This window comes from Limanda limanda, chromosome 6 (assembly GCF_963576545.1).
Source record: "Limanda limanda chromosome 6, fLimLim1.1, whole genome shotgun sequence".
Lineage (NCBI taxonomy): Eukaryota > Metazoa > Chordata > Actinopteri > Pleuronectiformes > Pleuronectidae > Limanda > Limanda limanda.
The window spans coordinates 29,298,023-29,310,522 of NC_083641.1; the positions used below are offsets into that span (position 1 = coordinate 29,298,023).

Consider the following 12,500-nt stretch of genomic DNA (forward strand, 5'->3'; position numbering starts at 1 on the left):
TAGCCAGCTAGTTCCCATTGAGACAGATGGTTTGGTTAGAACCAGTTAGCTTAGCCAGCTAGTTCCCATTGAGACAGATGGTTTGGTTAGAACCAGTTAGCTTAGCCAGCTAGTTCCCATTGAGACAGATGGTGTGGTTAGAACCAGTTAGCTTAGCCAGCTAGTTCCCATTGAGACAGATGGTTTGGTTAGAACCAGTTAGCTTAGCCAGCTAGTTCCCATTGAGACAGATGGTTTGGTGAGAACCAGTTAGCTTAGCCAGCTAGTTCCCATTGAGACAGATGGTTTGGTTAGAACCAGTTAGCTTAGCCAGCTAGTTCCCATTGAGACAGATGGTTTGGTTAGAACCAGTTAGCTTAGCTAGCTAGTTTCCATTGAGACAGATGGTTTGGTTTGAACCAGTTAGCTTAGGCAGCTAGTTCCCATTGAGACAGATGGTTTGGTTAGAACCAGTTAGCTTAGCCAGCTAGTTCCCATTGAGACAGATGGTTTGGTGAGAACCAGTAAGCTTAGCTAGCAAGTTCCCATTGAGACAGATGGTTTGGTTAGAACCAGTTAGCTTAGCCAGCTAGTTCCCATTGAGACAGATGGTGTGGTTAGAACCAGTTAGCTTAGCCAGCTAGTTCCCATTGAGACAGATGGTTTGGTTAGAACCAGTTAGCTTAGCCAGCTAGTTCCCATTGAGACAGATGGTGTGGTTAGAACCAGTTAGCTTAGCCAGCTAGTTCCCATTGAGACAGATGGTTTGGTTAGAACCAGTTAGCTTAGGCAGCTAGTTCCCATTGAGACAGATGGTTTGGTTAGAACCAGTAAGAACCAGTTAGCTTAGCCAGCTAGTTCCCATTGAGACAGATGGTTTGGTTAGAACCAGTTAGCTTAGCCAGCTAGTTCCCATTGAGACAGATGGTTTGGTTAGAACCAGTTAGCTTAGCCAGCTAGTTTCCATTGAGACAGATGGTTTGGTTAGAACCAGTTAGCTTAGCCAGCTAGTTTCCATTGAGACAGATGGTTTGGTTAGAACCAGTTAGCTTAGCCAGCTAGTTCCCATTGAGACAGATGGTTTGGTTAGAACCAGTTAGCTTAGGCAGCTAGTTCCCATTGAGACAGATGGTTTGGTTAGAACCAGTAAGAACCAGTTAGCTTAGCCAGCTAGTTCCCATTGAGACAGATGGTTTGGTTAGAACCAGTTAGCTTAGCCAGCTAGTTCCCATTGAGACAGATGGTTTGGTTAGACCCAGTTAGCTTAGCCAGCTAGTTCCCATTGAGACAGATGGTTTGGTTAGAACCAGTTAGCTTAGGCAGCTAGTTCCCATTGAGACAGATGGTTTGGTTAGAACCAGTAAGAACCAGTTAGCTTAGCCAGCTAGTTCCCATTGAGACAGATGGTTTGGTTAGAACCAGTTAGCTTAGCCAGCTAGTTCCCATTGAGACAGATGGTTTGGTGAGAACCAGTTAGCTTAGCCAGCTAGTTCCCATTGAGACAGATGGTTTGGTTAGAACCAGTTAGCTTAGCCAGCTAGTTTCCATTGAGACAGATGGTTTGGTTAGAACCAGTTAGCTTAGCCAGCTAGTTTCCATTGAGACAGATGGTTTGGTTAGAACCAGTTAGCTTAGCCAGCTAGTTCCCATTGAGACAGATGGTTTGGTTAGAACCAGTTAGCTTAGCCAGCTAGTTCCCATTGAGACAGATGGTTTGGTTAGAACCAGTTAGCTTAGCCAGCTAGTTCCCATTGAGACAGATGGTGTGGTTAGAACCAGTTAGCTTAGTCAGCTAGTTCCCATTGAGACAGATGGTTTGGTTAGAACCAGTTAGCTTAGCCAGCTAGTTCCCATTGAGACAGATGGTGTGGTTAGAACCAGTTAGCTTAGCCAGCTAGTTCCCATTGAGACAGATGGTTTGGTTAGAACCAGTTAGCTTAGGCAGCTAGTTCCCATTGAGACAGATGGTTTGGTTAGAACCAGTAAGAACCAGTTAGCTTAGCCAGCTAGTTCCCATTGAGACAGATGGTTTGGTTAGAACCAGTTAGCTTAGCCAGCTAGTTCCCATTGAGACAGATTGTTTGGTTAGACCCAGTTAGCTTAGCCAGCTAGTTCCCATTGAGACAGATGGTTTGGTTAGAACCAGTTAGCTTAGGCAGCTAGTTCCCATTGAGACAGATGGTTTGGTTAGAACCAGTAAGAACCAGTTAGCTTAGCCAGCTAGTTCCCATTGAGACAGATGGTTTGGTTAGAACCAGTTAGCTTAGCCAGCTAGTTCCCATTGAGACAGATGGTTTGGTTAGAACCAGTTAGCTTAGCCAGCTAGTTTCCATTGAGACAGATGGTTTGGTTAGAACCAGTTAGCTTAGCCAGCTAGTTTCCATTGAGACAGATGGTTTGGTTAGAACCAGTTAGCTTAGCCAGCTAGTTCCCATTGAGACAGATGGTTTGGTTAGAACCAGTTAGCTTAGCCAGCTAGTTCCCATTGAGACAGATGGTTTGGTTAGAACCAGTTAGCTTAGCCAGCTAGTTCCCATTGAGACAGATGGTGTGGTTAGAACCAGTTAGCTTAGCCAGCTAGTTCCCATTGAGACAGATGGTTTGGTTAGAACCAGTTAGCTTAGCCAGCTAGTTCCCATTGAGACAGATGGTTTGGTGAGAACCAGTTAGCTTAGCCAGCTAGTTCCCATTGAGACAGATGGTTTGGTTAGAACCAGTTAGCTTAGCCAGCTAGTTCCCATTGAGACAGATGGTTTGGTTAGAACCAGTTAGCTTAGCTAGCTAGTTTCCATTGAGACAGATGGTTTGGTTAGAACCAGTTAGCTTAGGCAGCTAGTTCCCATTGAGACAGATGGTTTGGTTAGAACCAGTTAGCTTAGCCAGCTAGTTCCCATTGAGACAGATGGTTTGGTGAGAACCAGTAAGCTTAGCTAGCAAGTTCCCATTGAGACAGATGGTTTGGTTAGAACCAGTTAGCTTAGCCAGCTAGTTCCCATTGAGACAGATGGTGTGGTTAGAACCAGTTAGCTTAGCCAGCTAGTTCCCATTGAGACAGATGGTTTGGTTAGAACCAGTTAGCTTAGCCAGCTAGTTCCCATTGAGACAGATGGTGTGGTTAGAACCAGTTAGCTTAGCCAGCTAGTTCCCATTGAGACAGATGGTTTGGTTAGAACCAGTTAGCTTAGGCAGCTAGTTCCCATTGAGACAGATGGTTTGGTTAGAACCAGTAAGAACCAGTTAGCTTAGCCAGCTAGTTCCCATTGAGACAGATGGTTTGGTTAGAACCAGTTAGCTTAGCCAGCTAGTTCCCATTGAGACAGATGGTTTGGTTAGAACCAGTTAGCTTAGCCAGCTAGTTTCCATTGAGACAGATGGTTTGGTTAGAACCAGTTAGCTTAGCCAGCTAGTTTCCATTGAGACAGATGGTTTGGTTAGAACCAGTTAGCTTAGCCAGCTAGTTCCCATTGAGACAGATGGTTTGGTTAGAACCAGTTAGCTTAGGCAGCTAGTTCCCATTGAGACAGATGGTTTGGTTAGAACCAGTAAGAACCAGTTAGCTTAGCCAGCTAGTTCCCATTGAGACAGATGGTTTGGTTAGAACCAGTTAGCTTAGCCAGCTAGTTCCCATTGAGACAGATGGTTTGGTTAGACCCAGTTAGCTTAGCCAGCTAGTTCCCATTGAGACAGATGGTTTGGTTAGAACCAGTTAGCTTAGGCAGCTAGTTCCCATTGAGACAGATGGTTTGGTTAGAACCAGTAAGAACCAGTTAGCTTAGCCAGCTAGTTCCCATTGAGACAGATGGTTTGGTTAGAACCAGTTAGCTTAGCCAGCTAGTTCCCATTGAGACAGATGGTTTGGTTAGAACCAGTTAGCTTAGCCAGCTAGTTTCCATTGAGACAGATGGTTTGGTTAGAACCAGTTAGCTTAGCCAGCTAGTTTCCATTGAGACAGATGGTTTGGTTAGAACCAGTTAGCTTAGCCAGCTAGTTCCCATTGAGACAGATGGTTTGGTTAGAACCAGTTAGCTTAGCCAGCTAGTTCCCATTGAGACAGATGGTTTGGTTAGAACCAGTTAGCTTAGCCAGCTAGTTCCCATTGAGACAGATGGTGTGGTTAGAACCAGTTAGCTTAGCCAGCTAGTTCCCATTGAGACAGATGGTTTGGTTAGAACCAGTTAGCTTAGCCAGCTAGTTCCCATTGAGACAGATGGTGTGGTTAGAACCAGTTAGCTTAGCCAGCTAGTTCCCATTGAGACAGATGGTTTGGTTAGAACCAGTTAGCTTAGGCAGCTAGTTCCCATTGAGACAGATGGTTTGGTTAGAACCAGTAAGAACCAGTTATCTTAGCCAGCTAGTTCCCATTGAGACAGATGGTTTGGTTAGAACCAGTTAGCTTAGCCAGCTAGTTTCCATTGAGACAGATGGTTTGGTGAGAACCAGTTAGCTTAGCCAGCTAGTTTCCATTGAGACAGATGGTTTGGTTAGAACCAGTTAGCTTAGCCAGTTAGTTCCCATTGAGACAGATGGTTTGGTAAGAAGTTGCCCTGCGGCGAGTTGGCTCAACAGAAACCGTCGGATTCCACTGCTGCTTTGTGGATTTACTGTTAATATCCTCAACGGAGACTTTATTCCCTTCTCAGTTTTGATTTCAAAGAGATACACACACACAGACACAGACACACACACACACACACACACTCCCACGCAGAGCAGAACCAAAGATATTTTTCCATGTACGCAACAGGATAGAAACTCAGTTCTTCCTTCTGTTCCGAGTTGTTTGTTGAGTAAACAACGAGCAGAACGACTTCTCTCTGTTTCCTCAGAACTGAATCGTTCTTTATCAGTTCGTCTGAGACGTGAAACAACTGAGGCTCACGGAGCAAAGACATTAACTTCTGCAGATTTGATTTAATTAAACTTTTTCTGTTCCAACTCGTCTACTTATCAAACCTGTTCTGTTTCCATTTCCTCACTTAACAGTGACAGTAACTGTGAGACCGGTCCAATGACAGCGGAGACTTTTAATGAATTAAACCACTTATAGTGATCACAACAAGTCGAAGTGTGTAGCGTCAACGTACAAGCAACTGTAATCAGATTACTTTGTGTTGCACCTCATCTATGAATTGTAGCTGAACAATTAGTTTCATCCTAAATATAAATAAATGTTCTGATGCTGCTAATGAGACAAACACACACAGTTCCACATGGAGTCTGTTCACATGATGAATACACAACGACACACTGAGCTGCATGTGTGTGAGTGTGATGATTAAAAGTGGATTATCATGGTTTGACATGAAGCGAGTCGCCCTGTGTAGAAACCTCCTTCGTTACATATGTATATTATATTTTCTCAGCCGTCAGGAGATAATCCTCCAGCGCCACGCGTCACGCTGTCACATCCTCGTCTCCGGACCACGAGCCGTTTGTTTCTCGTGACAGGAACTGATTTCAAACCTCAGTCTGACGCAGTGAAATCTAATTAGAAGTGACTTGTGTTGTAAAGTGACTGTGAAGCAGCTGAACATGTAAATGAGCTATTACAGTTGTAGCAAATGACACTTTTCTCCATTCAGCACAAACCAGGCTTTCATAATGTGATTATTATGAGATACTAAGTCATAATTATGAGATGCTATCTCATTATTATGAGATGCTAAGTCATAATTATGAGATGCTATGTCATAATTATGAGATACTATCTCATAGAGATGAGCCGGATACTCGGCTGAAACGAGTATCCGGTACGGATAAAGCACTTTTGCCGATCACGAGTGTAATACGAGTAATCGGAGTCATTATCTGTGCTCGGACTGAATGAAAATCCTCACACAGCGTCACAGCGCTCCTCCCCTTCACACACCGCTCTGCTCACTCACTCACAGAACAGCTCTCTGTCTCTCAGTCACTCAGGTTCGCGGGTCTTTTCCGTTATAATTTAGGGTTTCTTCAGCTTGAAGTTTGTTTTTATTTCAGTTTGTACTTACTAATTAACCAGTAGAGTTCTGTTAAACGTGGGTTCGTTCAGACGTGGTGCTGGTAGAAAGCGACTCGCGTTGTGTCTCTGCCTGACGGAGATTTTTTTTCCCGCTGCATCGCTCTTGTGATTATACCGTGTTTGTTTTAATTATCCTCATCCGAAGCAGGAGAGACCGGCATCTCCTGTCAATCTTGTCCCCGGGAAATAGCAAAAAGTGTGGAAATAAATTTAAAAAACATAAAAATAAAAAAATCATAACAAAATTTCAAAGTTAAAAAAGAAAGTTATGTTGAACCAGCCCACTTCCGGGTTAAATCACACCCACTTCCGGGTTAGGCCCCGCCCACTCCGAGTACGGATACGGATAATTCATATGGTTAACAGATACAGATACAGACGACTCCCGGCTTCGTATGTCGGAGGTCACTAAAGTTAATGTTGAGTCGGTGTGTGCTTTTGCAAAAACGATGTCGGACACAGTAGTTTTCTCTGGCCCTCTCCCTAACACTACAGGTGATGACATGTTTAGTCGCATGCTGTCTTTTAACCGCTGGCTGTCGAGGTGGTGTCCTGTAAACGGTTCCGGGCTTTATAGATAATTGGCAAACTTTTTGGAGGAAACCTGGTCTTGTTAGGAGAGACGGCGTTCATCCCACTTGGGATGGAGCAGCTCTCTTATCTAAGAATATTACTAAGTCTATCACATGACAACCCAGAGTTGGGACCAGGAAGCAGAGCTGCAGTGCTAAACACTTCTCTGCGCTCCCTCTGGATCAGTCACCCAACCGCATAGAGACTGTCTCTGTCTACCGTCCAATTAAATTATTTAAATTAAACAATAACAGAGCGAGAACTCCACACAATAATCTTATACAAATTAACACAACCTCTGGAACAACACAGGAAACTAAGACTTTCAAATGTGGTCTCTTAAACATTAGATCACTGTCCTCAAAGGCTATTTTAGTAGTTAATGAACTAGTCTCAGACTACAACATAGATTTATTGTCCCTTACTGAGACGTGGCTGCATCCTGATGAATATGTCAGTTTGAATGAATCTACTCCCCCCAGTCATATAAATTCACACGTTCCCAGGGAACTCGGACGAGGAGGTGGAGTTTCTGCTATTTTTAACTCCAGTCTATCAATTAATCCTAAACCTAAACTCAGCTACAACTCATTTGAATGTCTTGTTCTTAGTCTTCCACGTCAATCCAGGAAACACCAACAGCCAATCATAATTGCTATCCGTTTTTTTGTATAGGGACAGATAAGGCCGCCCTCTCCGCCGTGGAACGCCCTCTCCGAGCGCCTCAGAGAGCTTTTCGTGCACCTCTAATTTTTCTAACTATCCGTGGATATTTCGGAGACCCCACAGACAGCCCTTGGCTGTGATTGGTCCGCTAACGACATCATTTCATGTGACGTCATTTCCGCACGACGTCATTTCCGTACGACGTCATTTCCGTATTTCACATTTCCGGACCTCAAACTTCCTGCTTCCTTCCCTGTCACAACAAACCCAAACACAACTTTGATTCTACGATTAATGTGACGTGTGTGTTAAGCCAGTGGAGATTTCCGGCTGACGGTGGCTCGTTAGAGCACTGACGGCATGTGTGCACGGTCACATACGGTTATAACAAGCTTTCAAAACGGCGCTAGCGGGCTAGGCTAGCGGGCTAGCCACCATGCTAACTGCGGTGGTAACGGTGCAAAAACCCGCTGTCACGACTTTAATTCCACTTCTATCATGACACTGTTTCTACAATACCGTGTAAAATTTCAACAATAACACTGGGAAGTAGTTAGTGTCGGGAGTCCCTGCTGACTGTGTGTGGAAGCTGGGGGGGAAGCTAGCTAGTTCCGTGTAGCTGCATCAGCTGTTGCTTATCCCACAGCTTCAAGCTGTGGGATTAGCAACACAGTTCGGAAACAAGACCGGGGAACCGCTGCGCTAAGAAACGATTACATCAGCATTTTGACCTGCTGGGTGTCACTTTATTTTATTTAGTTGCTATCGTAGCTACACTGTGTGTGAGGAAAGTGGGGAGTAAGTAAATAAACAGCGTGGACTTCTTGTGATTACTCGTGAGGTAGGCTTCTCTTCCGTTGCGCCACCTACTGTTCTGGTGGTGAATTGTTTTCAACACGGAGAGGTAAAAATGAAAATGTGTCCGTCCGATCTGTCCGTTTGTCCGTCCGTAACGGATTCGTAGAAGCATAATGGAGCCTTAAGTCATGATTCCAGTGCAGTCGGTGGAAGGATGTTTATTGAGCATTAAAGCAGAGACAAGTAGAAACAGAACTTTTCTCTCTGAGATGTTTTTCTTCTCGTTACATCTGGTTTGTCACAGAGGAAATGATCCATGTGTTTGACTCATAGACTGAATATAAAGGCTTTGACTGGGATGTGCTGCTGTTATAAACAGCGCCACCTGTGGGTCAAAAGTAGAAAAGCCACCACCGCTCTGCACCTGATGCAGAAATGAAAATGTCCCATTTTAAGTTCAAAACTCTGATTTTAAACTCAAAGTGATTTCATTGTGTTGAACTTTGTGTTGAACTAAATCAATTTGTGACGTGAATCCAGGAACTGTGATGTTTTCAGATGTTTGTTGGTTTTGTGATGTTAGAATCCGGTTAGTGTGTTTTTCTGGATGAAGCAGTCAAACTGTTTATCTGTCAACATGTGACCATCTGCTGATCATCGAGACACATGACCCCACGTTGAGGTCATTGTGTGAGTGTTGTAACCTGAACAGGTCCGCGAACACACACAGACACACACTACCCAGCTTCCCCCTGCAAACAGGACTGCTCCCCCTGGAGGACACATGCTGCTGTCATGTGACACTGTTCAATAAATAAAAGAAAACAGCGGAATGATCCTTTTATAACCTTGTGTTCATTCTCTGAGCTGATTGGCTGCGGCTGCTGTCAATCAGTTTATAAGAGCTCCACCCCCTCCAGGTCATACATATTCTATTAGAGAAGCAGGTGTGTGTGTGTGTGTGAGAGAGAGAGAGAGAGAGAGAGAGAGAGAGAGAGAGAGAGAGAGAGAGAGAGAGAGAGAGAGAGAGAGAGAACATAACAAAGGCAGGGGGGGGCAGGAAAAGAAGAAAAATATGAAAACACGTTGATCGTCAGTTATAATCTTTATTGATCCTCTGAGTGGACGACAACGTTCAACACATACTACACATCTTCATCCTCTTCGTCACAGTGAACTGTCGGGTCAGCTCAGGTCAAAGGTCAAACACGTCTTTAAACAGCAGCTCGCGCTCAACACAGGAAGTAGATTCATACAAAAAATAACCACTAAGGAACATCCAATAAGAACAGTCGATCAACACACCATGAACAAATGAGCTGAACCAGACTGACACTGCCCCCTGGTGTCTGGCTGCAGTATAAGTCATAAACCTCCTCCTCCATGTGAGCAGATGGGACATGGAGATAAAAAAATAATCAAAGACGTTAAATATGTTTGTCAAAGATGTTTCTGTCATTTCAGTTCTTATCTCACTGATGTTTGTTCAAGTGTTTCTGATCAGTTTGGTTATAATATATTTGACTTCATGAACACTGCTGCACTTGCACTGCATTTTAGCTTAATTTATTTATATATATGTATATATAATATTTAAGGAGATGGTTGGTGTGTTATTAACAGTCTGAGTCGTGTGATGCTACGATCCATCGCGACGCCTCCTCAACCCAACACGTCCATCATTCATGAGCTCACCTCGTCTGGCGGAAAGAGTTCAACTTTATTTCAGAAAGAAAAGTTTATAAAGGGTTTTGTGAATTATAACCCAAAGTTCAAAAGAATAGTGACGTTAACGTAGTTCAAAATAAAACTTACAGCATCTCAAACCGACAGGGAAACAGACGAGAGCGGCCTCGGTAAGCTAACCATGGATACATCCCAAAAGAGAAAAGTCTGGGAGGAAAATAGAGAGTTTAATTCTGCGTGGACAGATTCATTTGCTTTCACTGCCAACGATGCAGGTTTACCTGTATATGCTTCATGTGACGAGGAATTGAGAAACAACAAAACATGTAATGTTTAAAGACATTTCCAGAGCAAGCTCACAGCATCTGCTGAAAAGTATCAAGCTGGAGAAGAGCAAAAAAAGCATAGTTCTGTGTTTCATTTATTTCAAAGTAGGCCTACACATTTATTATTATAAAAAGTGTTTTTCACTGTCAACCCGATGAGCAGAAGTTGTTCTCCATCACATATGATGATAGGGCTCGCTTTGTCAGAGTGCACAATGCAAAATAAAGAAGAATCAATAACAACAAGATAGAAAAAAGAGCAGAGCTGTGGGAGAGCTGGAGACACGGCAGCCTTCCTTCTTTGGAACTTTAAGATCATAAACAAACATCTACACAGGATGTGGTTCTACACACATGGAGACATACTGAGGGACAAAGGTGGACAATAATAAAGACAAATTTAATTACACTATATATGACTCTTTAAAGAGTGTTTATATATTCTGCTTGTGTCATTTCAATAAACACATTCTTCATGTGAATAAACACAATCGGAGCAGGAAGGTTGCTGGTTTGAATCCGGTTCAGATGGGTCTTCCTGTGTGGAGTCTGCATGTTCTCCACGTGTTTTCTCCAGGTGCTCCGGCTTCATCTCACAAACACATGCAGATTAGGGGTTGTGTAGATTGGAGACTACACACAAGCTGCTGCTGCTTCAGCCTCTGGATCCTCAGGACACAGCTCAGCCTCCGTCCACACACACTGTCCTCTTCACACTCAGCTCCACTTAGATCTCCCCCTCCACCTGTTGAGAGAAGAAGACATCAGAGTCACAGAGACTCACTTCATCAGCTGTGAGTCAGTGATGCAGCTCATCCAGTAGAAAGAGCAGCAGGGACTTCAGTCCTGTTCAGAGGTGGAGCAGCTTCCTCTCTGCTTCATGTTCATGTGTTGGAATGAACACGCTAAGAGCTCAGTGTGTGTCCTCTGCATGTCAAAGTGCAGAGTGGACACCTGAGAGGTGGATTTACTGCTGTTACAGGTGAAGACATGTTTCACTGTGTGTTGATGAACATCTGCTTCTGACAAACTGGGACCTGTCACACCTGACACACTGTCTCACTGACTCTGAGGACACACACTGTCTCACTGTCTCTGAGGACACACACAGTCTCACTGTCTCTGAGGACACACACTGACTCTGAGGACACACACTGTCTCACTGTCTCTGAGGACACACACTGTCTCACTGACTCTGAGGACACACACTGTCTCACTGTCTCTGAGGACACACACATGGACCTGTCTCCAGGAAGCTGACTGAGGTCATCTGGTGTTTTGGGGACAGGATGAGTCTGGAGACATTGAGATGTTCTGGGTGAGTTAGAGATCAACTGAACCAACCAGACGTTGATTCTCTTATCCGTCCCTTTAAGGAGAGTGTGCGCCACACAACAGTGTAGAGTCACTGTGGTCAGTGGGCGGAGCTTTAATACGGGATGATCTCCAACTTAACCTGGAGCAGGTTAGCCGTTCATCAGAAGTTACCATGGTGATTTACCTCGTTAAGAAGTGGACGAGCTTCGTAGGACTGAAAAAACTAAACCTGAAGTTAACCTGATAACCACAAATCCTGCTTGGTAGCACAGACCCTGGATCTGTGATACTGACTGTGTTTAGTAAAATACTGATGAAAGCAGCGTGGACTGACTCCACCCATCTACTGACCTCAGAGTCTCCAGTCGACAGGTTGGACTCTGCTGTAGATCAAGCAGCTCCTTCACTGCTGAGGCCTGCAGGTTGTTGTTACTCAGATCCAATTCTCTCAGATGAGAGGGGTTTGACCTCAGAGCTGAAGCCAGAGAAGAACAGCTGATCTCTGTCAGTCTGCAGAACCACAACCTGGATAAAGAATAACACTTAACTGTAAATTAAACTGAGTTCATGAGTTAAAATAACAGACACATATTCATGTCAGCACAGAATCATAATGTGGAAGATAAATATGAAATCAGACATGTTGGACTAAAAACGAGTCCTGATTCAGTACAAATAGATTATTTGGACCCGGTCTCTGTCCTGCAGATCAGTTTAGGAAATCCAGAACTAAACTCAGTGTTTTAACAAGTAGCTGAATATTTATAATGTCACAGATTAATTAATGAATGGATTCAGGTTATGTATGAAGAGGAATTATGTTAAATGATGATTAAATGAGATAAATTGTGTATAATGCTGTTTTGTAGATATAAGATCTACAGAAGTCAGTCAGTGAACTGACCTCAGAGTCTCCAGTCGACAGGTTGGACTCTGTAGAAAACCACACAGCTCCTTCACTGCTGAGTCCTGCAGGTTGAAGTTTCCATTCAGATCCAGTTCTCTCAGATGAGACGGGTTTGACCTCAGAGCTGAAGCCAGAGAAGAACAGCTGATCTCTGTCAGTCTGCAGAACCACAACCTGGATAAAGAAATATGAATATTAGAATGTGTCCTCCTGTTGTTGTGGATCGTCATCATGTCAACACAGA

At 43.9% G+C, this 12,500-nt stretch overlaps 1 long non-coding RNA gene across 1 annotated transcript; it reads right to left on the reverse strand.

Moving 5' to 3' along the window:
• Nucleotides 1–9,106: 9,106 nt before the first annotated feature.
• On the reverse strand, nt 9,107–11,767 carry LOC133003287 (uncharacterized). The gene is made up of 2 exons (XR_009678276.1): nt 11,701–11,767; nt 9,107–10,777 (listed from the first exon to the last, which is right to left on the reverse strand). It is a non-coding gene; the product is annotated as an uncharacterized LOC133003287 (long non-coding RNA).
• Nucleotides 11,768–12,500: the final 733 nt, after the last annotated feature.